Source organism: Gossypium raimondii, chromosome 6, assembly GCF_025698545.1.
Source record: "Gossypium raimondii isolate GPD5lz chromosome 6, ASM2569854v1, whole genome shotgun sequence".
Lineage (NCBI taxonomy): Eukaryota > Viridiplantae > Streptophyta > Magnoliopsida > Malvales > Malvaceae > Gossypium > Gossypium raimondii.
In genome coordinates, this window is record NC_068570.1 from 17156979 (window position 1) to 17169501 (window position 12523).

At 32.8% G+C, this 12523-nt stretch overlaps 1 non-coding gene across 1 annotated transcript; it reads left to right on the top strand.

Moving 5' to 3' along the window:
• The first annotated feature begins 4829 nt into the window (after positions 1-4829).
• On the top strand, positions 4830-4936 carry LOC128042049 (small nucleolar RNA R71). Its single transcript, XR_008197257.1, has one exon. It is a non-coding gene; the product is annotated as a small nucleolar RNA R71 (small nucleolar RNA).
• The last annotated feature ends 7587 nt before the right edge of the window (positions 4937-12523 follow it).

The window sequence follows — 12523 nt, forward strand, 5'->3', positions numbered from 1 at the left end:
AAATTTACCCTAAATCATTTATTTAAAAAGAAAAACAAGAAAAAATAAAAAAATAAATATATGGTAAAATGAACGAGATTTGATCCCGTTCAAATTTATATCCCCAATAATGTTTTAAGCGCTGAGCATTGACTTGAAAATTACCTCATTGACTTTGAAGTTCGACAATTCTATATGGGTAAACTTCGCGAATTGTAAATAGACTGGACCAACGTGATTTTAACTTACCTGGAAAGAACCTTAATCTGGAATTGAATAACAAGACTTACTGACCTGCCTCAAATTCTTAAACCTGAATGTGCTTGTCATGCCATCTCTTAAGTCTTTCCTTGAGTAATTTGACATTCTCATATGAGAACATTCAGAACTCTTCTAACTCATTGAGTTGGAGCATTCGTTTCTCTTTAGCAAGCTTAAGATCCAAGTTGAGTTGTTGGAGAGCCCAGTAAACTTTGTGTTCTAACTCCAAGGGCAGATGATAGGCTTTCCCAAAGACCAACCTATAGGGTGACATCCCTAAAGGTGTCTTGTATGCTATCCTGTAGGCCCATTAGGCATCATCCAGTCTTTTCGACCAATCTCGTCGGTTTGGACAAACTACCTCCTCGAGTATGCCTTTGATCTCTTTGTTTGCCAGTTCAGCTTACCCATTCGTTTGCGGATGGTAAGCTGTGACAACCTTGTGCTTCACTCCATGTTTGTCGAGTAACCTTTTCAACCATTTGTTCAAAAAATGGGACCCTTCATCACTGATGATAGCTCTTGGGGATCGAAACCTTGTGAACACATGCTTCTACAAAAATTTCATCACAACCTTAGCATCGTTCGTCAGATATGCCTTGGCCTCAACCCATTTAGACACGTAGTCTATTGCTACCAATATGTACTTGTGACCAAATGACGAAGGGAAAGGATCAAGAAAGTCAATACCCCAAACATCGAGTAACTCTACCTCAATGATGTTTGTCTAGGGCATCTCATTTCTGTTGGTGTCGTTTCCAACCCTTTGACATCGATTACAAATCTTTACGTAAGCATACGCGTCTTTGAATAGTGTTGGCCAAAAGAATCTGGCTTGTAATACTTTGGCTACAATATGTGTACCTCCGAAGTGTCCCCCACTCAGAGTTAAGTGGCAATGATATAGAATCTTATGTACTTCATCTTCTACCACGCATCTCCTGATCAGTTGATTTGCACACTTTTTAAACAAGTATGGTTCTTCCCAGAAATAGTACTTCATATCGTGAAGAAACTTTTTCTTTTGATGATACGTCTTATCCATCGGCATCAAACCACAAGCTAAATAGTTAGCAATATCAACAAACCAAGGGGTATTATGGACATTGATTTACCTTCAGTATGTGTTCATCTGGAAATGTCTCCTGAATGGGTATAAGTGGAGAATTCCCTTCTTACAGCTCCAATCTGGACAAGTGATCTGCTACTTGGTTTTCTACTCCCTTTCAATCTTGAATTCTAGATCAAACTCTTGAAGTAGAAGTACCCATTAGATCAGTCTCGGCTTAGCTTATTTTTTGGCAAGTAAATACTTAATTATCGAATGGTCTGTATAGACAGTCACTTTAGTACCTACAAGATAGGATCGAAACTTGTCAAAAGCAAATACAATAGCAAGTAACTCTTTCTTTTTTTACTATATAATTCAGTTGAGCTCTTGTCAAAGTCCAACTTGCGTAGTAGATGGGATGAAAAGCTTTGTTCTTCCGCTGGCCCATGACAGCTTTTATCGTGAAGTCACTTGCGTAACACATCAATTCAAATGGAAAATCCTAGTATGGTGTGATGATTTTGGGTGCCGAAACTAACCGACTCTTCAAATCTTTGAAAGCTCTTAAGCACTCCTCATCAGATTTGAATGTCGTGTCCTTCTCCAATAATTTGCATAAGGGTTTAGCAATTTTGGAGAAGTCCTTGATAAATCTTTGATAGAAACCGGCGTGGCCCAAAAAGCTCCTAACACTCTTTACAGATATTGGAGGTGGAAGTTTCTCAATAACATCTACCTTTGTTTTATCTACCTCGATTCTATGTCTTGTTATTCGATGCCCTAGAACAATACCTTCTCGTACCATGAAATGACACTTTTCCCAATTGAGTTCGAGGTTTGTTTCTTCGCATCGCATTAGTACCTTGGCTAGATTGGCTAGACAATCATCATATGTATCTCCAAATACTGAAAAATCATCCATAAAGATTTCTAAGTATTTATCAACCATATCAGTAAAAATAGACATCATACATCTTTGAAATGTAGCAGGTACATTACATAAACCAAATGACACGCGTCTAAATGCAAATGTACCGTATGGGCAGGTGAGTGTTGTCTTCTGTTGATCTTCTAGTGCTACTGTAATCTGGTTATACCTCGAGTATCCATTGAGAAAATAGTAATAGTCTCGCCCTGTGAGTCTATCCAGCATCTGGTCCAAAAATGACAAAAGAAAGTGATCTTTCCTAGTCACCTTATTCAACTTTCGATAATCGATGCAAATTCTCCATCCTGTAACCGTTCTAGTCGGTATCAACTCATTATTCTTATTTTCAATGACTGTAATACCTTCTTTCTTTGGCACGCATTGGACTTACCCACGAACTGTCTGAGATGGGGTAAATTATACTCGCATCTAACCACTTGATGATTTCTTTCTTTACCACGTCCTTTATGATGGGGTTTAGTCTTCATTGTCGATCAATCATCCCTTTTTCGCCATCTTCCAGGATGATCTTGTGCATGCATACAGACAGACTAATGCCGTAAATATCGGCTATGGTCCATCTGATAGCCTTCTTGAATTGTTTCAATACTAGGATGATTTTCTCTTCTTGCTCAATGGTTAATTCCACTGAAACAATCACAGGCAAAGTAGAAGCGTTACCTAAATAAACATATTTTAAATGTGAGGAAGTACCTTCAGTTCTAATTTAGGAGACTCCTCGATTGACGGTTTTGGTTGGGCATAATCCCTATTCTCTAACTACAAAGATTCAAAACGAGATTGCGGATTAAATCCCCTTTGATTAGCTTCTAGCAAAGCTAAGTATTCATCCTCCTCTTCATCATTTGGAGGGTCTGATGTCAAAATTTGTTGGAATAGGTCCTCAACATATTTGAGTTCCTTTTTCATGATTAATTTGTCTAAATCGGACACTACAGAACAATCATCAATTGTGTGAGGAAATTGCATAGACTTAAAAACATTAAATGTTACCTGATCGTCCTGAACACATATAGTAAGGTCGCCCTTCTGCACATCAATAAGGGTCCTTCCAATTGCTAGGAAAGGCCATCCTAGGATGATTGACACTTTTTTTTCTTCTTCAAAGTCTAGAATAACAAAGTCAGTAGGAAAAATAAATTTGTCTACACATACCAACACGTACCAATAAATTGAACTGTAACCGTAGTAGGTCTAACTTCACCTATCCCCAACTTCCTAAATATTGACATGGGCATCAAGTTGATACTCGCACCAATATCACATATTGCCTTACCACAATATGCAGCTCAAATGTTGCAAGGTATTGTAAAACATCCAGGATCCTTCAACTTTGGGGGTAGTTTGTCTTGAAGATATGCACTTCATTCCTTTGTCAAGGATATCGTCTCAAATTCTCCAAGTCTTTATTTTTTTGACAGGATATCCTTCATGAATTTGACGTAGTTCAGCATTAGTTCAAGTGCTTCAACCAACGAAATATTGATATGAAGTTGCTTGAGTACGTTTAGGAACTTCTTGAATTGAACTTCCTGCTTCTACTTCTGAAGTCTTTGAGGGTAGGGTGGTGGAGGATTCTTTATTGGAACTGGTTGATTTGTCTTTTGTGTCAATTCTGCATCTAATAGAGTTGTTAGTTTATCAGAATTAGCTGGTTTAGAAGTTACCTTATCAAATTTTACAGATTCAAGTTCCGGTGAAATTTAAATTTCAACACTCGGTTGAACTTCTTTTGAGTCTTGAGCATCAGTTGGCTTATTTTCAACTTCGATAGTGTTGGGCTTTAATGTCTTTTCGCTCCTCAATGTCAATGCTTTACAATGTTCCTTCCCTGAATTCCTCGGATTCTCCATATCACTAGGTAAAGCACCTTGTGGTCGGCTTCTGAGTTCAGTTGCAAGCTGGCCCATTTGGTTTTCCAGGTTTTTCAATGTAACTATTTGGATTTGGATTAAGGCATCATTCTTGGCTATGTATGCCTTCAACAAGTTTTCCAAGCTATTGGATGGTTTAGCTTGAGGTTGTTTATGAACTTGTTGGGTGAAAATAGGTGGCTAGTCTGGTCTAGGTTGGGCGTATGTGTTACTGGGTCTAGCCCTTTGGTTACTCCAGGAGAAATTAGGGTGGTTTCGCCACGATGGGTTATAGGAATTGGATTGTAGTCCTTACCTTCCTTAGTTTTGGTTCTGGTTACCTACGTAATAAACGGATTCTTAGTTCAAAGGATATTCTTCGAACAGATGTCCTTCCTCACAATAGACACAGGCTATATTTTCAAATTGATTCAGTGGTTGTGGTGCAAAACTATTAAACCCATTAGTGGTAAAATTTTTAAGCATTGAGGAAATCGAGGATACCTGAGATGTGAGTGAAGTGAGAACGTCTACTTCATGTATTCCAGCGACTTGTCTTCCTGACGCTGCTCGATTGGTTGGTCATTAATAATTGTTACTGGCAATCCTCTCAATGATTTCATAAGCCTCATTGTAAGACTTAGAAAGGAGAGCACCATTAGTAGAAGCGTCCACTACCATCCTCGTGTGAGTATTGAGACCATTATAAAATATCTCAAGTTGGATATAATGTGGGATTCCTTGATGAGGGCGTTTCTGTAATAATTCTTTGTACCTTTCCCATGCCTCATACAAGAACTCATTATCCATTTGTTGGAAAGCAGTGATTTCGTTCCTCAACTTAGCATTCTTGCTAGGCGAGAAATACTTCATGAGGAATTTTTCTGCTAACTCTTGCCTTGTGGAAATTGAATTTGGTGGCAATGAGTTCAACTAGGTTCGAGCTCTGTCTCTTACCGAATATGGGAGCAGCTTCAATCGTAGTGCATCTTCGGGTACTCCGGCTAACTTGAAAGAATAACTCACCTACATGAACAGTCTTAAGTGCAGGTGAGGATCTTCGGTAGGCATTCTACTAAATTGGCTCGCTGTCTGAAGCATCTAGAACATGACTGGCTTCAGCTTGAACTATTGTGCCTCGATTTCGGGTCTCCTAATACCCAAATTAAAATCATGAAACACTGGCACGACATATTGTCTTAGAGCTCTATCCCTATCATCAACAATAAGGATAGGATTTTGAGCAGGGTTTGCTCCGTTTTGAAGTTCATCTCTTCGGTCATTCTCTGACTTGCTTGTCTTCTTTGCTATCAAAACGTTCTTTCAAACTCAGGGTCTATGGGGAGTAAATCGATGATTCGATCAATACTCATAAACACCTGAAATAAACACAGAAAAATTAATTAAGTTAAGATTGATAGAAAAATAAACCAAAATCCAAAATTAACAAAATCACAAATAATGACTTTTTAAAAAGTCCTCGGTAACGACGCCAAAAACTTGGAACGATGAAAATGTGCAAGTGTACACAATCGCAACAAGTAATAAAGTGACAAGTAAATGTCAAGTTATCGTACCCATAGGGATTGCGGAAAGAATTATTTATGAATGTAATTTTAAAAACACTTTGGTGAAGAAAAATATTTTGATTTGAAGAGGTGATTAAAAACTAGGATTTTAACAAAGAAAAATAAATAAAAATAAAATAAAAGTTTCAATGCATGATTTCAAAAGATGATTTTAATCAAGATGACATAATTGTGTTAGATTAATTATATTTCTTAAATTAGAATAATTAAACTCATGTTCATGTTGTTACGAATAAATTCACGGCAACTCGGTAATTTGCTAACTTATGAACATACTCACCTACCAAAATCCATTTATCTCTTGACTATATCTCTATGTCAATTCAACCGATTAAACAAATTTTAATAAGCAAATGTGTTAATGCCCATACATACTTATGAAATTAAAATAATCTCTTGTACATATCTCTATGCCAATTCAAACAACTAATTCAATCTCATAAGCACATAAAAGATTATGCGAGGTAACAACGTATTTCTACCTTGAAAAAGTTTAATCACAATAATCTTGCAAGTTATGCAAGGCTAATGTATCGTTAGATACCGTTGCTAATTTAACCCTCAGCTACCTTAGATGATTAAACATGCACTGATTAAGTATCGTGTCAGTTAATTACAATTTCAATCCGTTTAAATAATTAATTCATTAGTTACCTTACAATTGTAATTCAAGAATAACTTAGTCATGTGTTTACTTAATCAAAAATCTTACCGAGGCTTATAACAACACAAACACAATTTTAATAAATTAAGTATACAAAATGCAATCAACCTAACACAAATTAAATTTAAGCCATATTAATTAAATTAAACATATCAAAATCACAAATATTCATAGACATGTTCATCATAACAAGAACAAAATTAAAAGGATAGGAAACAATAATCAAATTCGGTGTTTCTCCAAGGTTTGACTAGTTTGCTCTGCTCCTCCTTCTCTGCTTGTTCTTGTTGAACCGAGGCTTCCACGAACACTTGAATGCTGCTCCAAATGGTGGTTTAATAACTCTTTTTCAAGAGGTGAAATCGACAAGGGAATGGGGGAAGAAAATGAAGAACGATGGAAGGGAATGAAGAGAGAAAAGTTAGAGAGAAGTGAAGAAATGAACTGATTTGAGATGTGTTTGAAGTGAGCAGTCAAGGGGGTATTTATAGGTTGAGAAAGCTACTAAAATTAGCAAAAATCAGTAGCCATAGAGTCTCCCTATGGCCGGCCACACATGTGGCAAGCTTGAAGGTTTCAAACTTGCTATTTTAAGGTAGGGGAAAATCTAAAAATGCATAAATAGCGGAGGGGTTTGAATACAATTGGAAAGAGTCTTCAAGGGCTATTTTGAAAGCCAAATAATCAGCTAAACAAGCTGATTGGGTCAGCATGTGAGACGGTTTTGGGTTGCCCAGTGCTCGGTTGGATCGATTTTCTTGGTTCAGCTCAACTGGGCCACTTTTCATAATTAATTAATAATAATTTATTTAACCCAAATTAAATTGGATTAAAATTAAAATTAATTATATTATGAATTAATACACATAATTTGGACCGTCTTAGGCTGAAAAATTAATTTGCCTTGATGCTTCAAAATTGCTTTTCGGTTTTGCGCTTCTAGCAATGTCTGCCGAGCCGTTTTTTGCCCTTTGTGCATATTTGTTGAAAATAATCAAAATTAATAAAAATTTGATATAAAATTAGTTAAAATTTAACATGTTAACAATTTAAGTACAAAATAATTATTTTATAATAATTATTTATTTTTCGACAATAATTTTACCGAAACCGTATGAATTTGAGTTAAAAAGGGTATGAAAAAGTGTGTACATTTTCGTATTTCCATATCTACAATCACTGATCCTAATTCTTTGCTCTGGACAAGGTTTGCGAGATGATGCACACATTTGTTAGTTTCCCTGAAAATAAGCTTGACCGCTTTCACCAATCCCTTAGCCATTATTCTCGAACAATCATGCATTAAAGAGGCTTAGTTTTAAAATGAACAATCGTTAATGCATCCATTTCCAAAATTAGAGGTTGAATAGATAAACATTTCACTAACTTTAAACCTTTGCGAATGCCCTTTTAACTTCTCTTGCAAATTATTCATTCTACTAATATTAATCATGAAGCCTATAACCTAATCTACTTTATTGTCTCTTATTAATATTTATATTATATCATTATATATTTAATTTCATATAATATAATTTACATAATATATAAAAATAAAAATAAAATAAATAATATGCTACAAAAGTATAAAATCGGTCGAGCTAGGCTCGAGCCTTGAATTTTAGAGCCTAAGCCTGACTCATATTTTAAACAGGTTTTTCTTTCCTAAACCCATTTCTCAATTCTCTTATTTTTTTTAAACCTTCTCATATTTCAAATTGACCTTCGAGCTTGAGTGTGTATCTCGACCCTTGAACAAGCCTAATCACAACTTATATACATGTATCATGAAATTTAGGTGACCTAAAATTAAGTTATGAATAAAGCCACATCAAATATTTGCGACATAATTAAATTTCAATATTAATTTTATTTACAAGTTAATTATCTTACACAACATTAACAATTAAAATACAAATAAATTATTCAACGAATCAAATAAACCTAATTAACAAATCATGAACACGACTGTATGTAAAAATTGTGGTAAATAGTATTATGTTTTATGTTTGAAATGTGTAATCAAGAGAGTGTTGTTCCTTTCATCTTTTAACTGGTGATCATATGAATACATAGCAGATAATATGCACTGTTGTAAAGATGAAATCGTAGTTAAACCAGTTAGACCACTATTTTTTTTCAATCGATTGAACTGTCGACTCAATCATGAAAGATAAAAATTCTAAAAAATTCATAAAATGATAAAGAAAAATAGAAAATTCTAAAAGAAAAGGAAAAAAATTAAGAGCAAAAATAAATAATAATAGAAAATAAACATTAATTTTATTATAACAAAAAAATTAAATTCTTAAACTAGCTTTAACTTGGTCCAATCGAATATTAGCATCGGTTTAATCGATTTTAGTAGTTTAATCAATTTTATGTTTTAAAAAAATATATTTGATGTATAAAATTTTCATTTCAAGAAATAATAGTATTTCAAGAAAAATAAGGAACAAGTAGTGTAACACCCCTCGCGTGACTCGATTGCTAGGTCCGAGTTACGAAATACTACATTTGTTGTCGTAGCAACTACAGTCAAATATATGGTAAAACTCTCATTTTCACATGCATTCAAACATCAATCAAGATTAAATTACAATAATACATAAATTTTGAGTTTTAATCGAGCTTACGAAAGCTCTTTTGTCAACCCAAACACTAAATAGGATCAAATTTCAAAAATTTTAAAATGTAAGGATCAATGTCGCGATTTCATCTTGTCCTCGTCACGATGTGGCCATTACAGTATGTCACGCTGCAACGACAAGTCCTAGCTCGTCATGATGTCACTCACTATAATGAACCATTTAGTACCTATATCATACTTACCAATTCAACCATTCAAAGATGCACCTAAATACCATTTCCAATCTAATAAAAAAAAACATAACAATTGAGTTAAATTATACAATTTCAACTTCAAACCAAACATTCCACACTTATTCATCAATTAGGTTTATAAATTTCAGGTCTTAAACAATATACCAATCAAACCATTCAATCACAAGACTTTACCTATGCTAATTCATATTGTAACATACCTTATCAATTCATTTTCATGCGCATAAGTATACATTATACATTAATGGCTTTTAAATCTTAAACATGAACTAATTCAACCATTCAAGATTTCACATCTCAAGTGTACCATTCAAACATACCAATTCAATGTATTTTTCAACTTAACCATATCATGACATTCCATATGCCATTCACATAACTATAAATCATCACCTCAATAAACATGAAATGCATATATATATATTTACCACCACATATGAATCAAAACATCAAGCCATCATAAGTTACTAAACACATCAAGATATATACAATAAGGTATATACCAAAAAAATTATATACATGCCACAATCCTTGACTCAAGATGAATAAAAATCTCCTGAAATGAAAATAGTGTGAGCTTCAGAACGATTCGACTTGACGTGTTTCGCAATGTGACAATCTACAGGGAAAAGGGAAAGTAAATTGAGTAATATAAAATGCTTAGTAAACTCATATGGTATTAAAATTTACCTTGACCATTTAAGCATAAAAAATTATTATATTATCTATGAAATTACTTTCCTTGGAAAATTAGTACATATCTTTACACGAAACATCACCATAAATCGAATACGTTAGTTATATTCTCGAATCCTAAATACTGTCAACATTTAAAAATAGATCCATATAAAAATCTATAAGTTAAGTATCATCAATACCATTTAATTTTTAATTCATGATTTAAACTCCATTTCCAATCATTGAACATCACCCGATAGAACTATAGTAAAATAGACTCGAATATACGAAAATGTTATGCTCCCATAAGCTGCCATTTTAACGGTATTGCTTACACAAGCTGACAACGTATCAATGTTACCTGTTCGAGCTAAACCAACGATACATATAATCAAGGAATTTGTAATAAATTCTATATCTCGTAAATTTATGTAAATCTTTGATCAATTACGTGTATAACCCTAATGACATGCCATACGTATCTTAACCTTCTACTAAGTTCACTCGGGCTTCATTTTCGTATAAATGACATTATCAATTTCTGTACCAAGCTTCATTTCTCATATGAAACATATATTCAATCTATATTCTCATCTGCATTCTGTTTTATTTTCATATAACCAATATTCTCATGAATTTACAATTTAGTTCCTTTTTAGTTATAAGTGTCAAATTTACTAATTCATTTCAATCTAACACATATATAAAATAGAACACAAAATCAACATAACATAAAATAAAATAGTAAGTTCCATATGAACTTACGGTTAAAACATCAAACAACCAAATCTTTAGGGACTAATCGACAATTTTGCTTTTCCCTATTAACTTCATTTGATCCAATTCTTGATCTATTTAATTAGTTTAGACAATTCATCAGTACCAAACATTTTTATATTATGTCATGATATGTATGAACCTATAAAATTTCATTTTTGATGCCCTTAAAGTTTTACATTTTATTCAATTTAGTCCCTAAAATCGAAATAGTCATAACTTTCAATTTAAGCTACGGTTTGAAAATTGACCTCAAATACATTCATTATAGACCCTCTACTATTTATTATTACTACAAAATCACCTCAATTTCACAAGTTATTCACTTTAGTCCTTATGTACAAAACTAACAACCAAACATTACAATGTAGTACTTTTTCATAATCTAAGTTTAAAATCTATCAATTTAACTCCAATTTTTCAAGAAATCAACAATGGAAACTTTAAAAACTTTAACTGTAATGTCTCAATTTCGGTATTGTCAAAAAATTACGGTTCTAAAATTTCATTTTGCAAAACTTGCTCGTAGATATTAATATTTGATATTTATGAGACTAGTATAGAAACATTTTAAAGTTGGTTTAGTAATTTTTAATTGATAGAAAATTAAGGTACACGTGTAATGATACTAAAGTTAGTGGAGTTGAAAATTGAGGTATCGGAACCTCGTTTTTGTAAACTAACTCGTAAATATTTTTATTACATAGTTAATTTTTAGGAAAATTGAATTTTTGTTATGTAATTTTGTATACTTAGTGCTCAATTTAAGTACATGGACTAAATTACATATGAGGTAAAAGTGCTATTATAAAAGGGCTATAGTTTGAAAATTATAAAAGGGCTAAATGGCAATTTAACCATTAAATTTCATTCGAAGCAGCAGAGAAAGGGGGAGATCGCATAGCCTAGGGCTCAAAAAAGTTTGAGCTAATATTGGTTAGTGCAATTTAGTTCTTTTCTTGCAATCTTTATGTTTTTGGAATCCTAGTACTATAAGCTAGTTGGCCCATGTTGTAATCTTTGTTATTGTTAAAATTTCAGGATGTTACTTTAGTTGAATGCTTGAAGTTTTGGTGTTAAATGGTTAACTTTTAAGCTTAGATTTGGAAAATGGACTAATTTCAAAATGGGTATGAATTTTCTATAATTATTGATAGTAGAGGGCTGTAATAAGATGTATTTGAAATCTTTTTAAAAATTGGTGCTCAAATTTGAAAGATATAACCATTTTGGCTTTAAGAACTAAATTGATTAAAATGTAAAATTTTAGGGGAATTGTGAAAATGTTAATAGGAAGAAATATGTATTATATTGAATGTTATAAGACATTTGGGATATTTGAGCTAATTGGGGAATAGTTAAGGAAAAGTCAATTTTTGGCAGGTTAGTCCTCAGCGTTTAGTGTGTCACTATTTTTGACAAGTAAGTTCATATGGGACTTACTTTATTAATTAATGATGCATTTTTATTATATTGTTTTGCTTACTATTTTAATTTTTATTTATATAATGGTTTTGACATCAAAGGAATAAATCGAAAAATATGAATTAAATGATTATGATATGAATAGCTCAAGTTTATTGTAAGCAAATTCTTGGTTTGATGTTTATTAAATTTGTGTGTTATGATATTTACATTATTTATTGTTGTAGTCCAATGCTAAGAAAGAATTGATTTAACTTAAAGTAGTTATATGGAATTGATTTAATTTATCTTGAAGTATTTATATGGAATTCATTTAAATAATAAATCAGATTGAGATTAAGCACGAGCATAGTAGTATCTTTGTAACATTTGATATGCTTTAAATGCTGGCAAAAGCATGTTTCAAATGCTGTCAAAGTAGGTTTTAAATGTTGTCCAAAATATGTTTTAAAT